Genomic DNA, 16,350 nt, shown 5'->3' on the forward strand with positions numbered 1-16,350 from the left:
GCACATCTGTATTTTCCAGACATGTTCTTTTCCAGCTGTTCTCTAATGATGCATGAATCCCAATTTCTGGATATAGACTGTGCAATTGAGTCTGACTAATGTGTCTACATTCCAGTTTGCAGCACCAACCATCTAGACCAGTGGTTCTCAACCTTCCTAATGCTGCAAACCTTTAATGCAGTTCCTCATGTTGTGGTAACCCAAACCATACAGCAATTTTTGTTGATACTTAATAACTGTACTTTTGATACTGTTACAAATAATAATATAAATAATTTTGGAGGTAGATGTTTGCCAAAGGGGTCATGACCCAGAAGTTGAGGACCCCTTATGTAGACTAATAATTTAGAGCCATATTCTGTGGTTTGGACAGCAGCATGGAGAAAAAAATAACTTTTTCTGTGGGCACAGAAAACACCATCCCAGGATCACAAATTGTTTGAAGCAATTGCTATTTCTACTTATAATACTCAAAACCTCAATGCAATTAGAGCCTTGTATGGACACACTGGTGCTCAAGTAGGCTTGCTTGGTTGGTTGACATATTTAAAATATTCATACAATTCTATTGTGATTTTATGAAAGCAGCACTCAAACTTACTGTATATTTATAGTAAAAAGATTGATTTTTAAATACATAAATCTGTTACACTCAATACACTTAGGTCTGAGAACAAAGACCAAAATCTGTTGGTTGACTAAAGGGGCCACTATGACCCAGCATAGTCCTCAAACCACTGCATCCTTCTTTGGAATTCCCAGGACATACACTCTACTCCCTGCCCCTTTGATGCCATCCATTCCACCATACAAATCAAGCTCCATCCTATCAATGTCTGAGTTACTACACTTTCTCAGTATGCTGGTTAGTTTTAACTATCAACATGATAGCCTAAAACTACCAGGGAAGAGAGTCATAATGAGGAACTATGTAGGTCAGATTGGTCTGTGGACATTTCTATGGGATAATGTATTGACTTCATTGGTATAAGGAGATCTAGCCTGTTGTAAGAAGCACCCTTTCTTGGGATGGGAGCAGTAAATAGTAAAGGAAAGGAGAAAACCAGAGAAAAGTAAGCTAGCATGGATACAAGCTAATCTTCTATTGCTCCTCTCCATGTTTCTGTGGTGTGGCAAGGTCATCTAGAGCCCTAGAATTCTAGTTTTAGAGTTTGAACCAGAGTTCCTGTCTTGACTTCCTCACAATGAGGCACTGTAACCTGGAACTGTAAGTCAAATAAGCCATTTTCTCTCCTAAGTTGTTTTCTGCCTGTATATTTTGTTGTAGTGACATAAATAAAACTAGGACCCTTAGAAATGTCTCATTGGTACCAAATTGATGTTTTCTCTCCCATAGCACCATGGCTTCCTCATGCGATAAGCAAATTTCTTTACTAAGCTATCAGCTTCAGGAAGGCAGGAAAGAGTATATCTATACATTGTTGCCTAATACAGAGCCTATCATGGCTATGCTTAAAAACTCTTAGAATGGATGGAGGGAATCAATATAATATTCTTCTAGCATAGGCAGTATTTGTGGCTTTACTGTATACAACTCAGAAGAGGGAACATGCTTTTCTTACGATGTTTTTGTGTATGGCAGAAGAATAGTAGGAAACAAATTAAACATTATGTAGCTGAAGATCTTCTCTCCAGTCCCCACCAAGTCCTGTCAGTCCGACCGCCCACTGATAAAATAAACAGACAGACGCTTATATTATTCAAACTGCTTGGCCATTAGTTCATGCCTACCATTGTCTAGCTCTTACTCTTATATTCAGTCCATTTCTATTAATCTATACTTTGCCACGTGGGTCGCTTGTCATGGCAGCGGCTGGCAGGTCTCTCCGCCTCTGCCTTCCACTTCCCCAAATTCTCTTCTCTTTGTCCTGCCTATACTTCCTGCCTGGCTACTGGCCAGTGTTTTATTTATTACCCAATCGGAGCAAAACACCACATGTAACATACAGAACATCCCACAGCAATACTAAGCATGGGTTGCAAAACTATTTTTAAAAGTTATTTTCTAGAACAGCATTAAATGATGCTTTCAGTTCCTCAAGGCCATAATCCAGTGGTTCTCAACTTGTGGTCTGTGACCCCCTGGGAGGGGTCAAACATCCTTTCCACAAGGGTCACCTAAGACTACTGAAAACCACATATATATTACATTAAAATTAATAACACTTGTAAATTAGCAAAAAAAATAATTTTATGGTTAGGGGGTCACCACAACATGAGGGTGCAAAATGAGTCCCAGCAATAGGAAGGTTGAGAAATAATGACATCAATGAATAGTTTCTGCTGTGTATATCGCTCTGTACAAATAAAATGCTGATTGGCCAGTATCTAGGCAGGAAGTATAGGTGGGACAAACAGAGAAGAGAATTCTGGGAACAGGAAGGCTGAGTTAGGAGATGCCACCCTGCTGCCCAGGGAGCAGCATGTAAAGGCAACAGGTAAGGCCACAGAACATGTGGCAAAATATAGATTCATAGAAATGGGCTGAGTTTAAGTGCAAGAGTTAGTCAGTGGTAGGCCTGAGATAATGGCCTGAGCAGTCTGTGGGGCTGGAAAAACTTCAGCTACAAATGATGCCCAACGTGGGGCAAGAGGTTCCACCTAAAACCTGAGAAAAAAGATTCTAAAACAGAGCTAAAAACAGCTTCCTAGTTGTCTCTCTCAAGCTAGTGGCCCAAACTGGCACCCATTAGAATAAGATCATCTTAAAAAGTGGTGCACAATTTTAAGGACCACATGTCTCTGGGAGATTCACCAATGACACCATAGAGGACTTAAGAAACTGTTGAAGGCCAAGCAGTTTAATTAATAAAAAAGTGATATATACAGTTATTAAAGAAATACATAGTTTTTAAAAATAAAGTCTTTAAAGAGACAGTAAAATTAATATAAAAATATGCCACTTAAACACGAATATCACACAGAGAATCTGGATTATGTTGTCTTTGATATATTTAACTGCAGAAAAACATTTAATCATAAAAGCTGTTGAGTTAAGTCAATATGCATATTTTAAAGATACCTTGACTTCAAAATTTGGATCTAAGGATATGTTGCATTTGAAAGGAGGCTCTGCTTTTGTTTCCACAGAAAGCCAGAGGCTATGGATTTGTTCCTGATTAAGATACATCAGGTTTGAACAACCAAGACCATCTGAAAGGTCTCCCATGACACCATGGCCCAGATGATCCAACATCCAGAACAGTGCCCCCATCTAACCAAAAGTAGTATGAGAAGCTATGCCCAAATTCCCAAAAATACCAAGCTGGCTTTGGAGATGGTATTGGCTCCTTTAAACCCAAACATATTGCTAAAAAAAAAAGGTTGAGAGATTCTTTTTTCCCATATCACAAGAACCCTCTGGTATGGAACACAGAAAAACCAATATTTTTATTTAAATCAGGTTGATTATAAATTGTATCTCTTTCTAAAGAAGCAAGGGGGATATGATATAGATATGATAGGATGAAAGGGTAGATTATTGAACCTACTTTTAAAGAGCAACTTGTTCAAAATGTTTTACATTGCTATGGATTTTAGTTTAATGATACAAGTTTAAACTTATTTTTGTTATACTGTATGTACATTTCTATTCTTGTTTAAGGTATTATGTTTATGTAACTCATTTAGATTGTAATGGATAATTACAAATACAGATTAATAATTAGTCTTCTATGATAGTCAAACTTATAGTCATGTTAAGTTTTCTAGGTATATGTATAGATATATTTCAATTAGGTAGGTAATCTTCAAACACTTCAAAGACCTACAGAATATGGCATTTAAAATGTTTTAAAATTTTAGACTTTCTGGACAGTGACACATGTCTGCTCTTGGCAGCACAGATTTACTTCAGAGAGTAGGATGGGCATCGAAGACAATCTGCATGGAGTTTATCTTCTTCTTGATAAAAATATCCATTTGGTCAAGAAACTTTTCTTGCCTTGACTGCTTGAAAAAATGTATCAACTAGACATGCAGGACCCATAGGAAAGTGACCTCTGAATTTTGCTTGGCAAAATGGTCCTTCATGTTCCTGCTTCACAGAGGAAACTGCCAGACATTCTACTGGACTGAGAGGCTCTAGCCCTGTGGGCTGAAGACAGATGCCCCAAATTTACAAGAGAGCTTTGGATTACTGTCCAGCTGTATCTGTCTACTCTCGCAAGACTCCCCAAAGTTGCTTGCATCCTTCTCTCATTTCTCAGGTGATATTATATCCTTCTGGGGCCTTTGATGTAGTTGAAGATTACATAGTTATAATTTCCTCAGTTATGATAAAAGATAAGTTAGATATGAAACCTTAGACTCACAAATATAGGATAGAATATCTTCTTTAATTTTGCCAAATACAAATAGACTAGATATTATAAATATACTAGATATTGTAATTTTAATTCTTGCTTGATAATTGTTCTGTTATATGTAATTTTACTATGTTAAAGTTAAAACCTTCCTATTTAAAAAAAAAAAAGAAAAGAAAAAAAAGGGGAAGTGCTGTGGATATTGCTCTATATAAATAAAATGCTGATTGGCCAGTATCTAGGCAGGAAGTATAGGTGGGACAAGCAGAGAAGAGAATTCTGGGAACAGGAAGGTTGAGTCAGGAGACACCAGCCTGCCACCTAGGAAGCAGCACATAAAGGCAGCAGGTAAAACCACGGAACACATGGTGATATATGGATTCATTAAAATGGGCTGAGTTTAAGTGTAAGAGCTAGTCAGTGGTAGGCCTGAGCTAATGATCGAGCAGTTTAATTAATATAAGCTTCTGAGTGATTATTTTATAAGTGGTTGTGGGGTTTGTGGGGCTGGGTAGGACTGGAGTTTCTCCTTTTAAAATAAGTCCTATAGTTCCTGGATTTAGAAATTGTATTGAAACTGTTCTATATTCACCCATTCAACTGCTCTTTTATTCATGAAATGTGCATCAGTTGTGCATTATTCCAAGATCATTGCTAGTAGAAATTTAGGGAAGAGAGGTATGTCAAACAGAGAAAGGCATGTGATGATTGTCTTGGGGTAAATATTTAACAAATTCATTTCAAAACATAAATTATCTTGATTTCTTTTTAGACTGCATCTCACATTCTTATATCAAAAGACCTTGCATTACAGGAAGTCAAAATGGCAAGTGCAATTGAAAGGAACTGATGAGGATTGTTTGGGCAATGAGGTTTAATGAGCAAAGTATCTTGAAGACTTCCCTTTCACCATTCTGTATTATAAGCAACTGTGTGGAATCTTCTAGTTCAGCTCTGCTGGTGCCCAGTGAAAACCACAATGGCAATCCCCAGATGCTGTTTGTCAGAGTGTAGCAGTTCTGGGCATGAGGAGAGAGGAAAAAACAGAAATGTGATAGCAACGGTAGGAAGAGCACATTCTTAAAATTATATATATATTTTTTTTTTTCAGTAAAATATGAAAGAATTTGACAATAAAATAAATCCAAGAATAAATTATCAAATGTATACATATTCCATATATATTATATATGAAATTCATGAACATATGAACATTAACATTAAAGAATATCTTCTACATGAATAGAAGCTGTAAAATCAAATTACTCTCATTGAGTAAATCATATAGAAATATTTAAGTCAAGTATGTTTGCAACTAGCAAAATGTTCATTTCATATGACAGTTATTCTTAGGTACTTGGACAAAATATATTAAATTCAAAATTGTGTCTCAATTATGAATACCCACATTATCTTTGTGATATATAGCAAAAAAAGAAACAGAACATACCTTTTTACTTTTTAGACTATTATTTTTATTTCCATATAAGGTAATCTGATCATAACTACTCCCCACCTCCTACTCCTATATCCACCCTCTCCTCACTACCCACCCAACTCTGAGATTCTTCTTTTTCCTTCAATGCTCCAGTTTGTACTTTGGAGTGGTGCCTCCCCTGGAATGGAATGGCCCACTAGAGATCAACACCATTAAAGAAAAGTGCCTTCCTTTCCTAACAGCTATGACATTCTAATAATTTCTCAGTTAGGAGTGGGACTTTGTGCCCACCCTTTCCAGGTTGAGATTTTGTCTGACTTGAGATTGTAGTCCAAAAGGAACTATTGGGTGTATTTTTCCTACACACTCTCTCATTTGATAATATTCTCACATTCCACATGGTGATATATAGTTCCTTTTGCCAAAAGTCATTATCAGAAACATATACTTCACCCATCAATGAATTCACACGTATCAGAAGAAAAATTTCAATAGGCGAGGAGTGCCAGGAAGAGGATGGGGATTGTCAACATGTACCTCTTTCAGCAATTTCCTGCTTGTGCTTTCCAAATGGATTTCACATTACCCCTATCCATCCATCCCACCACAGCACCAGTAAATATGTTTCCTACAGAAATATAAATTCCTTTGAGGAAAGGCAGCATATCTAATAGCACTTGAAAATCCTATATTTTAGAAGAAAAATTGGAATGATAATGTATATTGAGATAGGTGATTATTTTGAAATGAAAATTTAATTTGTCTCTGAAATTGCTCGGCTTCTGCACACAAAAGATTTCCAGGGATGAGTTCATTATGTGTTAAATAATGAGGCAGCTGATGTACTAAATTCTTTACATGAACCCTTGCCGAGTTGTTATGGAGTTGTTTAAGAGTGTTTTAATCATATTGAGGTTTTCAATTGGGGTTTATGAATGAAGTGGGAACACATGATTGCATTTTCTTTGAAACAGCAAGGATATAGATTCTCACTATACCCAAATTCACCATTCATCACACTTTTGTGGGAGGAGAACACCCAGCTAATGGAGATGTATGGATCCCACATGGAGCTACAGTCAGTGCACCCCAAAGCTTTATGAACCATCGGGCTTTTTCTTGACTTAGATTCATCTTGCAACAAGGAGATAGTCCTCGGTGTCTATTCCAGACTGCGCCTAGCCTCATTGTTGTATAGTGCTTCACTGAATCTGGGTCAAAGACTTTGCATTTACACATCAAAGACTACATCCTATTCATAAACCTACCCTGTCCTCCTTCTACATTGGTTTTCATTAAGTCTGGAAGGTCTTACCCAGCCACACACCCCTAGTTATATTTACTTTGTATTTAACAAGCAAATCAGAATTCTAAAGTATTTAATAATAGTGAATGCCTGCATGCCTTGACATATATTATTGTATACATATTTGACATTTCTCAGTAAGATGATTCACACTATACTTTTGTTGACTGTATCTGCTTTTTTGAAAAATAATTCATTAGACAAATTCCCCACCCCTGAGTCCGATGGAGCAAACTACATGAACTCCTCCTTTCTAAAGTGACCAGATTAGATGAAAACCATGTAGACATAGAACAATAAAATATGTATCTGATAAGCACTATAAAATTATTCTGATTCCTTTCCTTTGAAACACCCCTCATTTATTGACATAATTTTCAACCAGAATGTCAATCTTTTTCTCCATCTATAAAGCCTGATTGAGCAAGATAATGCTTTGTGTTGATAAGAGATACATTGTTTTTCAGTCAGTTGGACAGACATACAACCTGGATCAGAATAGGAAGCAAAGGCTTTGACTCCAGAAATCCATGGTCATCATTCATCAGGCCAAATACTGCTCTCGAGAAGTAGTGCAAAGTAGGTATTTCTCTTTTATTCCTTCAGCTATGTTGCTAAAAAACAGATATGAAATCTTCATGACATAATCGAGAAAGATAGTCACAGCTCATATGTTTTCATTTGGTTCCCAAATATTGGAAGTTCTCCATAGCTCCAAGTTCTGTACCTAATCCATAGGAGGTTGAATCAGACCTATCCATGACAAATGCTTAATATTTACTGACTTGTTTTCCATGTCATCACTCCAAAAACAATAATGTAGAACATTTTGCATAGCATGCACAGTGTAATAAATAAGTAGGCAGCATGACCTATCCATAGAAATTTGTTTGTTTGTTGTTTGGTTGGTCAATTGGTTTGAAAAAAGGTCTTTCTGTGTAGCCTTGGATGTCTTGGAACTCACTATGTAGACAAGACTGGCCTCAAACTCAGAAATCCATCTACTTCTGCCTCTGGACTGCTGGAATTAAAGGCATGTATCAATATGCCCAGCTTAAGGTGTTTCAAAGTATTCACATGGGTTTGCTCTGAATGTATGGAAATATTATAGTCAGAAGTTTTCCAGTGTCCTGCCTGATCCACAGCTGCTCAGACCCAAGTAAACAAACAGAGTCTTATATTATTAATTAAACTGCTTGGCCATTAGCTCAGGCTTATTACTGACTAGCTCTTACACTTAAATTAACCCACTAACCCATAATTCTTATCTATGTTTAGTCACCTGGCTTGGTACCTTTTCTCAGTTCTCAACCAATCAGAGCAATACATATTCATAGCATACAGAATGACATTCCACAGCACTTTCCCTTTTCTTTCTAATCAAAAAGGACGATTTTAATGTTAACATAGTAACATTACATGTAATAAAACAGTCATCAAGCAAGAATTATATTTACAATATCTAGTCTATTTATATTTGGCAAAATGAAAGAAAATATTCTATCTATCCTATATTTGTGAGTCTACAGATACATATCTAATTTATCTTTTATCATAACCAAGGAAAGTTATAACTATCTAGTCTTCAATTACATCAAAGACCTCAGAAGGATATAATATTCCCTAAGTAAACAGGAAGAGCATTGTAAGCAACTTCCAAAAATCTAGAATGACAGAGACAGCTGGCTACCTAGACAGTTACCCAAAGTTCCTCTGCATCTTTGGAGCATCCATCTTCAGCCTATAGGTCTAGAGTTTTTTAGTCATTTCTCTCTGTATGTCCTGTATACTATCTGGCAGTCTCCTCTGTGAAGCAGGAACCCAATGGACCATCTCACAGTGTAAAGTTCAGTGGTCACCTTCCTATAGGTCCTGTATGTCCAATCAATACAACATTTTGTCAAGCAGTCCAGGCAAGAACAGTTTCTTGACCAAATGGATATTTGTGCCAAGAAGAAAATAACTCTCTATGGAATGTCTTCAGCACTCATATTTCTCTTGAAGTATATCAGTGCTGCCAGGAGAAGACATGTCTCACTGTCCAGAAAGACTAAGTTTTTAAAAATTTTAAATGCCATATTCTGTAGGTCTTTGAAGTTTTTGAAGATCACCTATCTAACTAAAATATATGTCTATGTATATCTAGAAAACTTAACTAACATGATTATAAGTTTGACTATCATAGAAGACTAATTATTAATCTGTATTTCTTAATTATACATTAAAATTTCAAATGAGCTGTACAAATATAATACGTTAATCAAGAGTAGAAATATATGTATATATATTATAACAAGATTCATTTTAAATTTCTATCAATAAACCAAAATACATAGCAATGTAAAACATTTCAAACAAGTTTTTGCTCTTTAAAACTAGGTTCAGTAATCTACCCTTTTATCCTATCTTATCTATATTCTGTATTTCTATATTACATCCCCCTTTCTTCTTTTACAAAGAGACTGACTATGACCAATAACAATTTATAACCAACAACCTAAACAAAGACAAACATCGATAATCCATTTATCGGGGAATGTGGGTGTAGTGTTCTAGGCGGCTTCCTGCTTATAGTGGGCACTGGTATTCTTATTGGGATCTGAGAAAATTCAAGAAAACGTCTCAGGAAGACTGGCTATAACCTTTGTTGATAGGTACCATCTGTTAAGTTTCAAGAGGTCTGACTTGATCAAATCTGACCCATCTTAACCTGGAACAAATCTATAGCCTCTTGCTTCCTGTGGGAACAAAAGCAGAGGCTTCTTTCCAAAGCAACATGCTGTTACAGTCAAAATTTGAAGTCAAGATACCTTTAAAATACACATATTGGGAATTCTCTGTTAAGCTCTGTAATCCATTTTTTAAATTGGATTGTTCAGTATTTTGAAGTCTATCTTTTTGAGTTTTTTAGATATTTTGGAGATCAGCCCTTTGTCAGATGTGGGGTTGGTAAAGATCTTTTCCCACTCTGTAGGCTGTCATTTTGTCTTATTGACTGTGTTCTTTGCTCTACAAAAGCTTCTCAGTTTCAGAAGATCCCATTTATTAATTGTTGCTCTCAGTGTCTGTGCTAATGATGCTAAATTTAGGAAGAGGTCTTCTGTGCCAATGCATTCCAGACTACTTCCTACTTTCTCTTCTATCAAGTTCAGTGTAACTGGATTTATGTTGAGGTCTTTGAATCTGCTGACCAGTCTAGAGATCTAACCTGTCATCATAGGGCCTTTGTCCAGTGACTAATGGAGGCAGATACAGAGATCCACAGCCAGGCACCAGACTGAGCTCTGGGAAATCAATAGAAGAGAGAGAGGAGGGATTCTGAATTCAGGGAACATCAAGATCATGATGGGAAGATGTGCAGAGATGATTGGCCATACTAGTGGAAGTCCATGAATTGTGGACTGGTGGCTGTGGAACCCCCGTGGGACTGGACTAGGTCCTCTGGATAAGGAAGAAGTTTGTTTGGCTTGAACTTTTTGGGGGGCACACAGGCAGCAAGATAGGGTTCTGTCCCTGGTTTATGGACAGGCTTTTGGAAACTTGATGCCTATGTTGTGACACCATGAATAACCTTGGGGAAGTGGTAAGGGGCTCGGACCTGCCTAGGCTCAGTTTTCAGGGCTTTGCTGACTCCCCATTGGACATCTTTATTTGGGGGATATGGGAATGTGGGGTAGCTTGGGAGAGAGGGTTGGGGGGTGGGAGGAGGGAGGAAGTGGGATCTGTGAGTGGAATGTAGAGTGAGTAGAAATGTCTTAAGAAAAAAATGAAAACAATACACATATTGGTTTAACTGAGCAGCCTTTACAATCAAATGTCTCTCTGTAGTTAAAAATCTCCCAAACAGTATAATCCAGACTCTGAGTGATTTCCATGTTTACATGGCTTATTTTTTATATTACTTTTATTTTCTCTTTAAAGACTTTAGTTTTTAAAACTTTCTATTTCTTTATATAACTGTCTATATTCCTTTTCCTCTCTCTTTCAAGCCTACATATATTTTTTATATATATTTTAAACCATTTAGAGATTTATCTGAATCTGTTTTATTGTGAATCTATTGTTTTAAATGGCAGTGGCTAATACTCAAGCTGAAGCCTTGGCTGCTAACTCCACTCACCTCAGCTTTTTCAGATGATGGTAGTAGGTTTACCGCCAGTACTGGGAACCGTGTGTACCACCAATTCTCAGAAGCAGTGGTCTATTAAAGCAGCATGTAGCCCCCAAACCTCTTCTTTCTTTCTTTCTTTCTTTCTTTCTTTCTTTCTTTCTTTCTTTCTTTCTTTTAATAGTAAAGGCTAAATCCATCATGCAGCATACTGTGTGGCTTGGAGACACCTCTATGTACCACAGCGAGAATCTGCCATGTTGCAGGTCAAGCCCACATGCCACGAACCCACCATAGAGGAGCTCAAACCCACAGGCTGTGGCTAGCCTGTGAGTCACAACTAGGAATCTGTTTTTAGCTCCATTTTAGAATATTTTCTTTTCAAGCTTTCTCTGGTTTTAGGTGGATACTACTCTTGCCCTGTGTTTTGGTGCCATTTGTTGTCAGAAGTTATCCTGTGTCCAGCCAGGTCTGCGGCCACTCAGACCCAAGTAAACACACAGATGCTTATATTAATTAAAACTACTTGGCCATTAACTCAGGCTTATTACTGACTATCTCTTACACTTAAATTAACCCATAATTCTTATGTATGTTTAGTTACCTGGCTTGGTACATTTTCTCAGTTCTGCCATGACATCTTGCTTCCTTGACATACATCAAGCATTTTCATTCCACTGAGAAGGGCACTTAGGTTTTTCAGCATCTTAGATTTTTACTGAGTTATGAAGGGAAAGTGTTATACTAGACAATCCCAAAGTCACCTCCACCCCATCCCATAATTCTTTTGCAGCTTCTTACTAAAATTCTACCATGGTATATATATACTTTGCATCATTTTTTTCTGTTGCTACTTCTAGAAGTACATTTAGGGTTCATGATTTTATATTATCAAAGTTCCATGTGTTTCTTTATCACATATCATGGCATGGGCATTAAAAAAATAAATTGGAGTATTACAAATGTTTTTGGTCAGACTAGCAGAAGAAAGTAATTGGAAAAACATGGTGAGAAAGTTTACACATGTTTCTAACAGAACTGATGCTGCTCTAATGCTGAGCAATAGCTGATGTATTTGTAAACACTCAATATATATTCTATGGAGTCAAGGAATGAGTTTCTTAATCTTATTTATTAGTTGGCCCTTTGTAATGTTGCACTCAATAAATAAATAACAACTGGTGCCCTTTATAAATCCATGAATGTATATCCCAGTAGCATCCTTGGTGGAGGTAATTTTCAGAGTGGATACAGTTCTTTTGTGTGTAAGGGAATTGTTATAAGGCTTATATGGGTAACCAAGCCAACAGATACTCCCCCAATCTTCCAGTGACCTTTCTGTTGCTGTGATAAAATATGCTGACAAAAAGAATTTCAGGGAAAGGGAATGTTTATTTCCTGATATAGGGTATAGTCCCTCAATAAAGGAAGTTCAGGCAGGAACTCAGGCAGGAACTTGAAGCAGAAACCATGGTGAAATGCTGCTTGCTGGCTTACTTTCATACTCATGCTCAACAAGCTTTCTTATACAGCCCAGGAAACACCTGCCTAGATATTGTGCTGCCCATGGTAGATGAATGCAGCAATCAAGGCTCCACCCTCAGGCCCAACCCTTCAGACATATACACCAGGGTAATCTGATTTAGGCTGTTCCTCAGTCTGGGCTTTCCTCAGATGTCTCTAGGCTTTGTCAAGTTAATGATTCAACCTTTCCAGACAATAATATAGTGCTGTGGAATGTCGTTCTGTATGTTATGAATGTGTGTTGCTCTGATTGGTTGATAAATAAAATATTTATTGGCCAGTAGCCAGACAGGAAGTATAGGCCGGATAAGTAGGCAGGAAGAATTATGGGAAGAGGAAGGTTAAGTCAGAAGTCACCAGCCAGACACAGGAGGGAGTGGAGATGACCAGCCCACAGTCCTCAGAAGCCTGCACAGTAGCTGTAGCAGTGGAATTTCATGGTACATGGCCACAAGGAAGAGATGGTCCTTCTTCTCAGTATAATTTTAGCACTTTCTTTTGTATACAATTTCCCTTCCAGGTTTTGGAGATTCTGCTTCTCGACAGCAGAAACATCAAAGCAGAAAAAGCAAGCACAACCTCACTGTACCATGTCAACTTTCTTTCTGACCTAACTAACTTCACAGCTGCACTCTGGATCACAACTCACTTTTTAATGTCATTTCTAGCAGTACAACCTGCCTTCCTTCCCATCCAGAGGAGACTGAAGTCTGAGATAGATACTAGAAGAGTAGCTTTGCTGAGCTCTCTGTAATAGGAAGATATTGGAGAAGAATGGGTAGGCAAATAGAGCTTTAAAGACAGGAAGACAACTTTCTTTTGCTTACTGACTCCAAGCTCTGTTGGCACACGGTGTCTAGACCACCAACTACAGCTGAAACTGCTATAGGGCCTTGACAGTGAGATAGGAGACCTCGGATTGTCATGACATGAAGCTAAACTCCTTCCAACCACATTTCTCCAAAATTGGCATGGATGAAAATCCCAGAGTTAGGTAGAGCCAATTCCACCATTCTGCACTGACCAAGCTTCCTCAGCTTCATCTCTGGAGAAAGGACGTTGGATGGCAATCCTGCCTAAATTTCTCTTCAACTAGAACTCCATGTATTGATATAGATGGGTTAATCCAAACATTTATCCAATGCAAAAACAACCAATAAGTCTTCTAACAAGGTCCAAGTCTTGTTATTCATCCTGATACCAAGATGATGTTTCCTTTAGAAGTTATTATAACTGTTCTTGTTTTGATACATATTCACAGACTGAAGTGAAAACACAATTGATAATCAGATGATATTCAATAAAATTAATATCCATTCTTGAAATAATTATTTACAATACTGTTTAATTTACAATTAAAATGTTCCCTATCGAACTTACAGTTTATGGATAACTAGCAGAATTCCTACCTACAGGAGAACAGACATGGTGAAAATATTTTCATCCTTGAGTCAGATCAAAAGGATTGCTAGCAAAAAGATAATTTCCTCAGCACTATATAGCACATAGTAGGAAAAACTAAAGTCTACTTTCTATTAAAATTTCACTCTCCTTCATGAATCACACCACTTGGTATATTTCCAAAGTTACTGTAGGGACATAAGAAATGCTGTACCACCACACACATGAACTATTTCCATGTCCACAGACTTGAGATATTATTAGTAATCATTAGCAGGATAGCCTTAATATTATTCTTCACAATAGAAAAATTCTTCATTATTGTACTGAGTTATTAGGAAAGGGAGGGTATAACATTGGGGAAGGTGATTTCTCAACATTAAGAAGTTTTTACGTGGCAGAGGCAGGTTGGTCTGTTCCCAAGGTCTAAGATCACCACACTGATAACATTCAAACACAGTATCATATATAATCATCAATGAAAGATGTTTCAGACCACTGACAACACAAGGTCTAAGCATCTTTGTAGAGTGTCTTTAGTTAGCATGTAGACAGAAGGACTTCTTTGGAGGGAAGGGAGCAAACCAAGTAAAGAAATCATAGCATCTGTTCTAATATAGAGTAGGTTGATTAGGTGAGTTGGGGAAGGCAAGTTGAACACAGAATTAATAACACAATGATCAACTTAAAAAAGCACATGACTTCATACAGTAGCTCAAATTAGGAATGGAAGAAAAAAACAGAATTTTTTTTTACTCTATTATTCAACAAATAATTAATTTTGAAACTTCAACCAGGAAGGCCATGTCTTCAGTGTTGTTACTTGCACTGGCAAGTTACCCATGCCCTGGTTTATAGACCCACACCTAACCAAACCAAAACAAATAGGCGTAAAAGATGAGTGGGTATTTGGTGAGAGGAAAGGAGGTAAGAGAGGGCAAGTAGGAGGGTAGGAAAGGGTGGGGCGTGCATGTGACCAGAAGGTATAAACAAGTATGAAATTATCAAGCAATAAGTTAATTTTTAAAAATTTCCCAGAGCTGACTTTAAAAGCCTCGGAACAGCTAATTATCTTCATCTCCTTCCATTACTTACCTAAGAAATTCCACATATGCTATCATTCTCCTCACAGGCTCACAGTGGTGCCTGCCTCCTTAGCCTGTCTAGCAGGGAGTTATCCTCTCTCCTACAGAAAACAACTCTAGGACAGCTGCTACTGAACCAGCTTATCCTGTTATCCTTCATTTTGAAGCTTTTAGACGAATACACTTAATAAAAACTCCACAATTTCCTTGGTCATTTTGAGGCAAGAGTTTTACTCTTTAGCAACTGCATAGTATCATTGGTATTTCTCCACAATGGAGCTTTGTTCCAGTCTCTTAGATAAATCACACTTTCTATTCCTAGTAATATCACATATGTTGTCTTACCATGACTTCTTGGTTGACCTCTTTTCTATGTAATGTAAACACAGACTTTGAATCATCACTTCCAGAGAGCCTTCCTTGATCCCACTGTGTATTTTAGGTAAAGCTGCTACACATGTTGTCCAGTATTCTCCATTAGAGAATTTCTCACTAAATCACAGCTGCCTGCACACTTGTCTGTTATGTCTGCCATTACACTGTGAATATGTCTGAACTTTCCATTGTTGTGTTCTCTAAACCAGAATTAAGGAAGAATCACCTTCAAAATTTCTTTAAGAAAAACACTTCATTGAAAAAAGAAAGAAAATTGAAATCAAAATACTTATGCCATACTCACCAGTGAACTAACAGGGAGTAAGCAAAAAATCAAAATACTATGGTAGAATTACTCAGGATTACTTAAATTTGAATATCTATACTATAATGTATATATTCTATAAATGAATGAGTATATTAGAATGTAATTGAGTGTATATTTATAATACCATGTTTTATTTTATATTAACAATATTATATATTATATTTACAAGGCTATGAAATGTCCTATATGTCCAACAGAGAAAATGAATTGTTGAAAATAGCAGATTCTAGGGAAAATCAGAAGAAATAATAGGTAATAAATCGCATGACATGGATAGAAAAAATTTGTAGTAGCCACGAAACTAAAAACCACAAGAAAAACAATCTGTATCAGGAAGGAAAACACAGAACTATTAACAAAGTTAAAGGAACAAACAGTAAACTAGTAAAAAAAAAAGAAAAAAAACTTAAAATTTACAGATGAAAATACCTATCCTTAATATGCAAAGATCTATTGAAAA

General features: G+C 36.9%; 1 protein-coding gene across 4 annotated transcripts in view; it reads right to left on the reverse strand.

Moving 5' to 3' along the window:
• The window catches only part of Nrg3 (neuregulin 3), a 1,086,061-nt gene that overhangs the window by 883,857 nt on the left and 185,854 nt on the right, over positions 1 to 16,350 (reverse strand). The window lies entirely within an intron of this gene.

The sequence above is a fragment of the Onychomys torridus genome, chromosome 9 (genome assembly GCF_903995425.1).
Source record: "Onychomys torridus chromosome 9, mOncTor1.1, whole genome shotgun sequence".
Lineage (NCBI taxonomy): Eukaryota > Metazoa > Chordata > Mammalia > Rodentia > Cricetidae > Onychomys > Onychomys torridus.